The following is a 12144-nucleotide window of genomic DNA, read 5'->3' as shown; positions in this document are numbered from 1 at the left end:
TCCTGATTGGGGCTATAGGTACTATCATAATACAAACAAACAATAAACTAATAATAATAATAAATAAACTCAGCTCTCTAACCTCTTTAGAGTACAGCCTCTAAGGCCGGGTTCTGCAAAGACTTCTGTGCATGCTTAACTTTACATACATGAGCAATCCAATTGATGTTAAGCACTCGTGGAAGTCTTTGCACAATTGGAGTCTAAGCTCCAACAACTTGTTCCTGATACTCATATTTTTGGGTTGTAGGGGAACAAACTGATGATGCTAGTTGGCTTACCTGTAAGTGCCTCTAATGCTTTTAGGCCATCCACAAAATACACGGCCACTTTCACAGGTTTTTTTGTCAATTGTAGTTGCAAGCACATGTCTCCCAGCAACTTATGCAGGAGGTGAACGTACACACTCTAGGGCAGAATGTGTCTCATCTTTGCATCATCCTTAAGAATTTTTTTCACATCTCATTATGTTACCTATGAAAAGAGGGGAAACAACCTACCTTTTATCATATTGCTATGTTCTAATAATGCATCAGCACAATAGGTTCACAATAATATCCCCCAAAGCCTCCCATTAAAAAAAAAATTTCAGAGCAATAGCAAGGCTTCTCAAAATGAGAGAGACTCATACATCATGGGAATTTTAGGGAGAGAGAATGTCAGAACAGACTAAGGGTAACATTTACAAAAGCGTGAAAGTGGTTTAGGAGCCTAAATCCCATTTTCAAAAGTGATTTAGGCACTCATGTGACAGATTTTTAAAGGTATTTAGGTACCTAAAGATGCAGACAAGTGCTTAATGGGATTTTCAAAAACACCTGAGCATCTAGCTCCTAATGCTTTTGAATATCCCCCTGGGTGCCTATTTGTATCTTTGGGCGCTGAAATACCTTTAAAAATCTGGTCTTAGGCTGTTAAGTCCCTTAAAAGCTTTTGAAAATGTGACCCTTAGTATCAGTTTCAAACATAGCTGAATTATTTTTAAACTTCATCTACATCAGCAGCTCCACAGGATGACAGAGCAGCCTCGACAGAGCAGCTATATGCCCCCTCCCCACGTCTGCAGGAGTGGGCAGGGATGAAAGAGGAGAGAGTGGAGACTTGGCTGCCCTGCCCACTGACAGCACCGGCCAGTACAGCTGCACTAATGAGCCAAGGGAGAGCAGTTCTACAGAGCAAGACTTTGACTCAGCCTTCTCACTTTGCTGGTAGAGAAATCGGGGCCAAAGAGGTGAGATCAGAGAATGACTCTGAATACGACCACATAAACCACAGGAAGCAATACATTTTCAGTTGATCCTCGTGTGGCATTTTTAAAAAAACTGCTATTATTTTCTGCTCTTTAAACAGACCTGATTCAAAAACACTGATAACCTTTTGCAAAAAAAAAATTCCAAAATAGTTTTCGTTCTACATGTTTCGAAAAGGGCATATCGTTTTGGTTTTTTTTTTTAAATTAATGAACATTTTACAATTCTTGTTTTGTTTTGCAGGTTTTCCTCCTTTTCTTCCTTTTGCCATATTGCCCCTGAAAGGAGAATGGGAGAAAGAAAAACAGTAAAAAGGCAAAAGAGGAGATAAAACCAAAAACTGAAAAGCAGAAAATGGAAAAATATTTGTTTCATTGAAATACCTGAATATTTTTTGTCAAAGCTTTTTATCAAAAAATATTTCAACTGAAAATTTGTGACCAACTCTATTTTTAAAATAGCTCTAAGGTGTTCAGAGTGTTCCTGTCCCAAATAGCTGTTAATAGGGTCTGGGAAAAGACACCACATTTTGGTCCCTGCCCTGCATTTGCTACTCAAGCAAAACTCCCAGTGAATTCAATAGTTCTGCCTGAGTAAAGGCTGTATGAGCAGATCGCCCTGAAACTGCGAGCCTTGCCTAAGGAGGCATTATAGGCTCAGACCTGGCATTTTAATTCATTCTCAGAATTGCTTTCCCTAAAATATGGCACTTGCAGGGATGCCTCCAGCTAAACAACGTTGCTCAAAGTTTGTGGGGCAGCAATTCACTGGAGCAGATTGGTGAATCTGGCCCTTACCAAACACATTTTCAAAAGAACCAGATTTTGAAAAAAGCTGAGCTCCCATTCAGGTGCTTAACCAAAGGTCACATTTTCCAAAGCACCCAGCAGCTGTCACCGCAAGACCGACGGCCACTTATTTTGGGGCCTACATGAGAGAACTGAACTCTTCTGAAAATCTGACCCTATAGGTTTTAAATATGAAACAATTAAACAAAACTGGGGGGGGGGGGGTTAGAAAAAGGTAAAGTGGCATTTTTATGCCAAAAGAAAAAAAATAATCAAAGGTATTCGCAATTTTTCAGAGGCATGTAACAAAACCCACCAATGCATTGACACGAGCTCTAGAGACACCATGGTCCTTGCTGCCTATGTCCATAATAGTCCATTGTACTATTTTGCTTCTGTAACTGTACAGCAAGAGACTCTGCTATTGAGATGTCATTTGTGGCAAAGCTTCCACAGTTAATATTAGCTGATGACTTCAACCTCGCCTTCCCTCTTTCTTCCATAAAAGAAGTACTCAGGCTGCAGTACTGCGGCTACCGTGTAACATTACTCTGAAGAAGCAATTACAGCAAACAGAGTGAGGAACTAAAGACAGGTCACCTAAATGAACTGAGGGAAAAGTGCGCGAGAAAACAAGAAAATGTCTTCATCACTTTTCAGGCTTCAAATTGGAAAAACAGGGATCAATACAGCAGAACTTCATTTAATGGTGTGAAGAAAACAATCCAGCACAAGACAGGCAGGAATCACTTATTACAAAACAAACAAGGCAATTAGAACCAAGGAAGAAATACAGGTATGCGGAGCCAAATATTCATTCCATTGGCCAAGGTTTTGAAGTGGGAGGGAGCCCTTAAGTGAGGATTTTCCGCTGTTGTTTTACAAGGTGAAGGCATGTGAAATATGAAACAAAAAAAGGATTTAATGGGCAGCAATTTACTCCTTTGTTTTCTCTTTTTCTTCCATTCATTTTAATGTTTGTGAAAACGAGGGCGGGTAGCACTGGCTAGTGCTAATGCTAAGCCAAGCACAGATAGGTGCTCCTCAGGCTTTCACTCTCCCTGAAGTTCCACCAAAGGAATCGCAGGCCTGACCTCAGAAGAACTGCTAGAAGGAAAATAATGTTATTGAGCCATAGGTTCTGATTCCTCACGGAGGCACAACAGAACATCTCCTCGTCTGGATGTAGTTCCAAGAATTGCCCAAGCTCGCTGGCCGAAGTGTCGGTCCTATCATTTCAAATGGCCATCGCTAATCAATTTCCGATGCATTTAGGACTTTTAAGGCTACTCCTTATGCTTACGCTGAGTCTAGCCCAGACTGCTCAATGCATCATTCTGCATGGTCATTTTGAAGATTCAGTGCCAGAACCTCAGCTGGTGTAAACTGGAATAACTTCACAGGTTTCAGTTACGCGAGTTTAACCAGCTGAGGATCTGGCCCAGAGACTGCTCTGAGGCATTTGGCTCACTATTACCTAGGGTGACCAGACAGCAAGTGTGAAAAATCAGGACCGGGGGTAGGGGGTAATAGGAGCTTATATAAGAAAAAAACCCAAAAATCGGGACTGTCCCTATAAAATCGGGACATCTGGTCACCCTCCTATTACCCCTTTGACCTGCTAAACACACAGAACAATACCAGGACTATTTTCTTTCAGCCACACACAGTAGGGATCAGATCACAGCTCCACATGCAGGTGAGTTGGGGGACAGCAGGCAGAAGGGGAAGTCTCTGGAACCATATCACAAGTGCGCTGGGGAAGTGGGCAGCAGAGCAGAGGCAGAAGGCACCCATGCAGGTGGATGGGAAATAGAGATGAAAGGTGCCCAAGGACACCAAGATGGTCAGCAGTAGAACCAGGTTCGACCTGGCTCCCAGCAAGAGCTCAATCCTGTAAGCCACACTACACATCTTGTACATGAAAGGTACCAAAGTCAAAGCTGTGATTACCATTCTCTGTAATATTCATGGCAATGGAAGGGGTTTTTATAATAGCACATCACCCGCATCTGAAAAAGTGTCAGTGCTAAGTCCATTAATGGCTATTAGCCAGGATGGGTAAGGAATGGTGTCCCTAGTCTCTGTTTGTCAGAGGATGGAGATGGATGGCAGGAGAGAGATCACTTGATCATTGCCTGTTGGTCCACTCCCTCCGGGGCACCTGACATTGGCCACTGTCGTTAGACAGGATACTGGGCTAGATGGACCTTTGGTCTGACCCGGTACGGCCATTCTTATGTTCTTATGTAACCAAATACAACAATCAGCCAATGACCTCACTAGCAACGAAAGGCACAACAAAGCAAGTCTGGGCAAATCCTTGTGGGTAGAACTAGCTCACTCGTTCCCCATTAAAACACTTATGGGCCTGATTTGTGTTCCCCGGGCCAGTTTAAATCAGGAGCAACTCCACCGAATCATTGGAGTTACGCCAGCGTGGGAACAGAATACGTTGCTTTCATCGTGACAATGCCAACAAATCAATCCATCTGACGTTTCTATATAAGGCCTCCTCACAATGCAAACCACATTCCGTGTAAATTTTAACGGATCGGTATCTGAAAGAAAAGCCACTAAATCCAGTGTGAAGAAGTCTGCATTAAGGGAAAGAGCTGGTAGCAGGAAATCTAAACTGGAACAGGGGAAAAATAAGAAGCTACTGTACTCCAGAATGTGCGCTGTCAGGGCTATACACCTGAATACAAACAGCTCTGCCATGCTGGGATTTTATTACCTTTACTGCCAATTCCCACCACAGCGTTCTGTAGCATATTAAATAGATTAATAGAAGTAACCTAGAGGGAGTATAAAAAGTGCCAATCTTCACTTATGGCCAAGTGCCACTGAAATGGAAAGAGAGAGAGAGAGAGTCTGGAGCTGACATTTGCAGAAGTAACGCCATGTTATTAAAACAAATTTGGCATGAGGGAGAAATATGTTTGCTTTGCGATTAATAATGGCTATGGGAGCATATTCAAAATCAAATATTTGTAAGGCACCACATTAGCATTCTCCCCTCCCCACAAATAAAAACACTGCTTACATTATTTAAATCACGGGCCAGGTATTTAAAAGGTACCTGAGGTGTGTGGAAGATGTTAAGCCTAGATCTCAAATCTAACTTTGAATTTCTATTAGTCTTTAAAAAAAAAATCTTTAGCCACAATCTCTAGATGCATTTACAGAAAACTGCCAGGCATTGCAATTTTTCTGCCCTTCCCCTCCCCTCCCCCCCCCCCCCAAAAAACATTGGTTGTATTTTCTCCCTTTATTTATTGGACTGCTAAATGGATTATTTCAGTAATAAATCAGGCCCTTTCATTACATTTTTTAAGGTATTGTCACTGTTATGAAGTACAGCGTGCCATCAAAATTAAGCTCAGATTGTATTACCACCTATTTTATAGATACAGAATTACTTGATGGATTTTTTCCAGCAGTCTAAGCACTTTGTGTCTTTCATTCAAAGAACAACAGGCTCCCTTGCTTCACAGAATCCCCTCCACCCCCCCAAAAAAATTATGAAAATTTCATACCGATTTTTTCATCAGTATCTTCATATTATGTTTTAAAAGTGCGGAAGGTTTTTTTTTTTTGGGGGGGGGGAGGGTTGTTTTGTTTTGAGCCAGAGCTCATTACTAACCCAAGTGAAAGAAGTTTTAAATATGAACAAGAAGTGCTTCAGCAAAAATATCCAGTGGGTCTGATTATTTCTAATTTATACAGGTGTAAATCCAGAGTAACTCCACTGAAGTCCATGTAGTTACCTCACAGTGTAAAACCAGCCTAAATGTGATCAGAATCAGGCAATGTCTCCGTTTTACTCCTTTTACATCAAAGGCTATTGACCCGATTCTGATTTTAGGTGTAATGCCAGAGTAACTCAGCTGAAGAAGATTTTAGTTGCCCATTGGAGTCAACAGAATTACCCCAGATGTAAATGAAGCCAATATTATGGTGACAATTCCACTGGAATGAGAGGCTTGCCGTAATACACTTTTGTTGGGCAGGATAATCAGAATGTGTTTAGACTCACCCAATTCTAGACCAATCTCTCCCTATGATAGCTCTGAATTTCATTTCTGAAAATTCTCTAATTTAGAGTGGAAATTTCCATTATTTTGTTTCTTTGCCTTTTTTAAAATGTTTAATTTAGTTCCTGTGAAAGCTGCCAGTTTCACAGATCTGGAGACTAACGTCCTTTTGGCACAGAACAGATACAGCAGAGGCAAGATAGCTTTGTAGTTCAGGCACTGGAGTGGGAGTCAGGAGACCTGGCTTTAGTTCCTGGGTTTACCACATTTGACCTTGGATGACTCACTTAATCCCGCTGCATGCTCCATCTGTAAAATGGGAATAATAATCCTTCCCTCTCTCCCAGGGTTTTCTGGGAGAATATATACATTAATATCTGTGCAGGACCTCAGATACTACAGTGATAAGGGCCATATATTGAGGTAGGTAGACAAAAGGCATGGGAAGCAGGAGTGAATCCTTCCCCCCACTGCTCCTGCCAACAAGCCTCAATCTTGAGCGATAAAAGGATAGCTCAGCCTCCACACAATCCTTTGGCTTCTTGCTAAGTCTCCCAACAAGAATATCCATTGATTCATGGAAGTTAGGGATTAAAAGAGCCTGTTAGATCACCTACTCCAACCCCAGATGGATGATAGCTCAGATATTAAGGCCGCAGTTTAGGGAAGCATCCTTATTCAGGAAAGCACTGTAAGTATATGCTTCACTTTAAATGTCTGGCTCCTTTAAAGACAACGGGACTTATGTGCATGCTTAAAGTTAAGCATGTGCCTAAGTGCTTTCCTGAACTGGCACCTAAACAGATATTATACTTATCCTGGACACAAGGCCAAGAGGAAGTGATCATTACTGTCAACTGTATTCATTGTGTTGTGATGTGGAGACATGTCTACTAGGAAAAGAACTGAAAGCCCCAATTCATTTAATATAGGCCAGTGAATAGCTGTCAGGTGGATATGACTTTTAGTCACTACTAACCTGGGCCATGTGTTCAAACCACTGACCTAGATGTCAATGTCTCTTTGTCCTATTATCCGTCCCCTCACCTCTCCAGTCACCATCGTTATAGGATTTCTTTGGTTTTTAAGCAAATAGTTAAATTTTAAGGGTATGTTTTTTCAAGGTTTAAAAGTGGAGAATTTTTAAAAATCCAACTTCTGTGAAACTTCTTTTGCTTCTTGCCTACATTAACAATAAAGTGATTTAAAAAAAAATAGCGGAATGAAAACTGTGTCAGAAGCAATGGATACAGAATACATCACCCACAAAGCTATTCTTTTTTTAAAATCTTCTTTTAACCACATATTGGGCACAATCTTTCTTTCAATCACACTAATACAGATCAGGAGTAAATCCACAGAGCCAAGTGGAATCACACTTGTGTAAAACTAGTGTGAAAGCACAATCAAGCTCACTAGGAGCCAGATTTTCAAACAAGCAAACCTCTCTGGGGCCAGGTATTTCAGTGCTCAGCACCCACAACTGGAGACAGAGTTTTCAACAGAGCTCAGTTCCCATTGTCAGAACACATGTGCTTTTGTCCAGCTATGCTGGAAGGACAGGAGACACTGGATGTGGTTTAATTAGGCTTCAATGGGCAGTGCAGTCATTTCGACCCTCAGCGGCCTCCCTTGTGACACTTGCAGCCCAGTTTTCAGAAGAGTTCAGCATCTATTGTGCCCGGTATGCATCCATTGTGCCATTTAAAAAAAAAATGTTAAGCTCTTCTGAAAACCTGGCCACTTCTTTTGGTGGCTAAATGGCAGCCCTCCATCTCCATCCTCTGACAAACAGAGACTAGGGACACCATTCCTTTACCAAATCTTGTCCCGACTGCTAGTGTTAAGCCCTCTTCTGGAAATTCTGGCCTATAGGTACACTTTCCCACAGTGTTGCAGTGGATATTTTAGAAGATATGTACAGTACACTGACGCTTTATGGGTCTGTAATCCAGTCCTGGATCATGTCACAGAATTGCAGAACGTGTCATTCATCTATCCGTGCAGTCCATGTAGCTGGTAAATTGAGAGTCTGGAAGCTGATGTATAATTTAAGCCTTCTTTTTCCCCTCAGCTTCTCCAATTATCTACGGCTTCAATTCTATTGCAAAGAGTGCAGATGCTGAACTGAAAACCTGGATCCAAGCACCCTCAAAATTAGACTACATTCAGATCTAGATCCAAATTATACAGCTTGCCCATGACTCTGTAAAGGGCCAAACTCCAGGAAACTTGGAGTCCTACCCAAAGTTGGCAGTCTCTCGGCCATCCCTAGGGAAAAACCACAACTTACCTATAAAACTTTAGGTTAACCTTTTGCTAAGCACAAAGTGGATCAGCTATGAACTCAGAGCCTTTTAGTGAAAGAAAAAAGATACCTTGGAGCATCCCATAAAGAAAACAACTATTTGTGTCTTGAAACTTTTATTGTTCATTAAAGACATATCACAGGACCAAGCTGCTCAAGGAGTTAAATGTATTAAGCAATTTACAATTAATATAGAACTCATTCCAGAGATATCTACCAGAGAGTACAACAGGGCAATTAACCCACTAATACACTAGGCTATTACATCGCTATGTCTCTTATTTTAGCCTGAGGTGATTTGAAACGCATTGGATTAAAGGATATTACAGGAGATAGCATGAAAAATAGCTTAATGTAATGAGCCATCCCGTGATGTCTGCTATTAAAGATGATTTGCAGTTGAAAACTACAACATACAGTAGTTCAGCCATTTAGAAACATGGGTATATTTAACCCTTTTCTATACTGAATCCTTAGGTAAATCAGCATGGTGGTTTCTCCCTCCCTTATCCCACCTTCAATTCCTTTATCTGAGGATTATCAAACACACCTTATTAAAGTACAATGATATCTTTGGGAGATTGGTGCCTAAGGTTGATAGAAAACCAGTAATCTGCTAATAACTTTTAAAAATAGATCCCCAAGAGAATAAATAAGCTCAGACCGAGGGAGGCTATTTGACTGTCAAGGCATTTGTGAAATGGGAACTTGTAGCAAATTTCTATACTAGCCTTAGGCTTGTCATATCAGTTTCAAATGGTAACTCGAACAGAACTGAGAAACAAAAGCACCGTATCGTATCATCTATCACTAGCCATCTTATTATGGAAATAACGGCACCCAGCTAGAAGCGGGCTTAGCGGTTTGAAAAAGTTCCGCCCTTTGGAGCAGACATGCCACAAAGACATCTTTGAGAGAGAAAAGACTATTGTGGGGTTGTCTGGACCAATGGTGAGTCACGGCTCATCCCTATTTCATTTTTTTTCCCTCCAGAAACCGGACCCAAGTGGTCCATTATGAATAAGAGCATCTTAAAATACAAAAAAACCCTAAGGACCAAAGTCTGTTCTCACAGCATTCTCAATCCAGAGTCACGCCAATGAAGTGACAGCACTGTAAGTGAGATCCAGATCTATTTCTTCAAACAGGAGCAATAAGACCCTTGCACTTAAACGTGAGGTCCCACAGATCAGGATGGACCATCAGACAGGTGGACCCCCAGCTACAGCTGGGCAAAATTTTCAGACAAATAGTTTATTTGCAGAAAAATGCCGTTTCAGGTTAACCAAACTATTTGTGAATTCAGGTTGAAATCCATCCAAAATAATGGGGGGAAGGAATTAGAAAACGTCAAAACATTTCATTTTGACATTTTTGAAATGCAACATTTGACTTTGTTTTGAAATGAAGTTTCAAAAAGTTAGATAGATTTAATTTTTATTTTTAAAAGGTTAAAAAAAAAAAACCATCCCAAAACTTAACATGTCATTCAACCCCAAAACATGTGTTGTTTGTTTCTGGTGAGAAAAAACCAAAACATTTTTATTTTGGTTCAACCCAAAACAAAAACAATTTCCGATTTTTCAGTTCAGCCACCAAACTGAAAATCCAACTATTCGCTCATGTACCTAAGACCTTGGTTTGCTCTGTGGGTATAGTTGTTTCTCTTAAAGACTGGTGGCTTAGTGGGCTAATGCACTAGACTTTATATTTATTGATTTATTTTATTTCTTTAGATTTAAATAACAGTGGGAAAAGAGACACCTATAGAATTGTTTTAGGGGCCCAGACACATATTTAATCTTGTAATAGCATAATACACCCTCCAACGCCAAAAAAACAAACATTCAGCAGGAACAAATCAACAATGCGACAGTGAATCAGCCCACATTATCTCTGGGAACAAACCCTCGACTTTCTCAAAAATCCCAATAAAAGAAATGGCTTTGAAGGTCACCAGACTCTGGCTACTTCAAACCAAGAGAGTAAGGTCCAGAACCCTGGGGCACTCACAGCAAACGCCTTATCAGTGGCCCTATCTCCTGGAGACCTGTTTTCAAAGCCACAGCTAAAAGTCAGTTTGTTCTTTGTTTCTTTGCCAGTTTTATACCATACTTCGAAAGAGGATGATGTTTATTGTGCTTCTTACACTGGGTGTTTCTGTTCTCTTTATCTTTTGACAATTGATGCCCTGGCACTAGGACAGATCTCCAACTGACCTCAGTTTCTCAGGAAAAATGCAGTACTAGTAAAATGATACACATATAGTATACACAGAAATATCTTCCTCTTCTTTCTGCATCATGCCGTTTCACCTGAATTGAGATAAGGAGCCAGGCAGTTAAAGGTATTTAGGTGCTTGTCACCCACTGGGAGATAGGTGCCTAAATACCTTTAACAGTCTGGCCTAGTATCTTTTAATCCATACAATACATCTGGATATTTCTGTACATGAGCTGGCTTAGATTCCACAAGCCCCATTCATTTTTTTTTAATAATCTCTATTTGCATAGAAGCAGAGATGGTTAAAAATGCCAATTATTTTTCACAAGACACTTAAAAAAATTCTTCCCCTCCCCCGCTCCCGCAAAATCCAGAAAATGTCAAGCAAAGAGGAACATTTCCTGCAGAAATTTTCATGTTGGTTGAAAAGCCATTTTTCATAGGGAAAAAAGGGATTTTGACCAAAAATTCTGAGCAGCTCTAGGGACTATTGGAACATCCAGTAAGACTGGATCAGACCCACAGTCCATCTAATACAGAGGCCTGTCTCTGTATCAGAACCCCACAGAACTTCCAAGAGATAACAACATAAAAGATGGCGAAGTTAAGGTGAGCTTGTATAGTTATATAGTAATACAGTGTGGACTGCTATTATGTCTCTCACACAAATACAGTCACTTATTCTTAATTACCCTCCCCCTGCTCTAATATGTCCTTTCTCGTCTTATTTTTGGAGGAGGTCCCATGTCATTAAGATGTGAAGGATCTTACCTCTTCACTTCAGGCTGCCCCCCTAGCGGGCCACTGCTTTGACATCTTAACTTGAGGAAGCCATTCCCTGCCATCAATGAAGCTTAGTGAATCAGCCAGCAAAAGGTGCTCAAGAACAAGGCCAGCATCCAAGAGAGGACTGCCTTGAACTGGCGCAGTGGAGAAAATCAGGAGGAGGCTTACCGCTTTGGTTCTTCTGAAAGGAAGGGTGTACATTTTAAAAAATACATAATTGTCCGACTAGAGCTTTCAACAAGTGAGATAATCTAGGCTATCTAAGCAGCATTTCTATTGGGTGCAATATAGCAAAAGCACATCGTCCCTCTCATAATATGGAATAAGGATAACAATACTGAACAGTTCGCATTTACACAGGGCCTTACATCCAAGGATCTCAGACAAATGTGAATGCACCGATCCTCATAATACAAGTGAGTAAGTATTATTATCCCCATTTTACAGACAGAGATAAGGCACAGGGCAGGTTAGTGGCTGGTGAGTCTGTTCAAAGCGAGGAACAGATCCTAGATATACCCAGTGCTGTATCTTAGCCACCAGATCATCCTTCCTCCCCTTCTCCGCCATCTGCTGCCTATGGGACAGTACAATCCATCACCCTCCAAGCGCACACTGCACTATAGGTTTCAATAACTAAATCCTCTACCATAATCTGGGTGATCTTAATGAAGGATTTGATTTGTGTTTCAGGGGCATGTTTCTGCCAGCAATTCAGCCGCCTGGCCTTCTCCAGGGCAGCACTCTGCGTC

General features: G+C 41.0%; 1 long non-coding RNA gene across 1 annotated transcript in view; it reads right to left on the bottom strand.

Moving 5' to 3' along the window:
• Nucleotides 1–233: 233 nt before the first annotated feature.
• Nucleotides 234–12144, bottom strand: part of LOC117867312 — a 68852-nt gene continuing 56941 nt past the window's right edge. Inside the window, exons 3-5 of the long non-coding RNA XR_004643361.1 lie at nt 12042–12143; nt 11378–11573; nt 234–474 (exon numbers count right to left, since the gene is read on the bottom strand). This is a non-coding gene — a long non-coding RNA (uncharacterized LOC117867312). The remainder of the gene's footprint in view (nt 475–11377; nt 11574–12041; nt 12144) is intronic.

The sequence above is a fragment of the Trachemys scripta genome, chromosome 18, assembly GCF_013100865.1.
Source record: "Trachemys scripta elegans isolate TJP31775 chromosome 18, CAS_Tse_1.0, whole genome shotgun sequence".
In the NCBI taxonomy this organism is placed as follows: Eukaryota; Metazoa; Chordata; order Testudines; family Emydidae; genus Trachemys; species Trachemys scripta.
The sequence above is the reverse complement of the archived record's forward strand: the minus strand, read 5'-3'. Positions and strand labels throughout refer to the sequence as shown.